The sequence below is a fragment of the Gavialis gangeticus genome, unplaced genomic scaffold (assembly GCF_001723915.1).
Source record: "Gavialis gangeticus isolate Ggan-Ray unplaced genomic scaffold, GavGan_comp1, whole genome shotgun sequence".
NCBI lineage: Eukaryota > Metazoa > Chordata > Crocodylia > Gavialidae > Gavialis > Gavialis gangeticus.
In genome coordinates, this window is record NW_017729024.1 from 124,320,894 (window position 1) to 124,321,296 (window position 403).

The following is a 403-nucleotide window of genomic DNA, read 5'->3' on the forward strand; positions in this document are numbered from 1 at the left end:
AGGGGGCATAATCAGCACATGGATCCACTGTGGGGTGTATCTGAAGTACCCACACATGCATTAGGCAGTGCCGAACTGTGGGGTCACCATGTCTTGAAATGCTGTTGTCTCTGCTGGGGTCCAGCCCAATGAGTTATGGTAAATCACTGAATATTTCTTGTACAGGTATGGAAAAACTATGGGGGGGCAGGTGGTATTCTCCTCTCTTCTTCCGGTGAGTAGGTGGGAACGGTGACACAAGGCCTGCACTGGTGAGGTCAACCGGCGCTTACGCAGTTGGTGCCTCCAGGCAGGCCTTGGGTTCTTTGATAATGACCTATGTTTTCAGGTGGGGGGCTTGCTGGGGTGGGATGGGCTTCACCGCTCTCCTAAAGGCAAGCGTGTCTTCTCTTCCAGGTTGGCT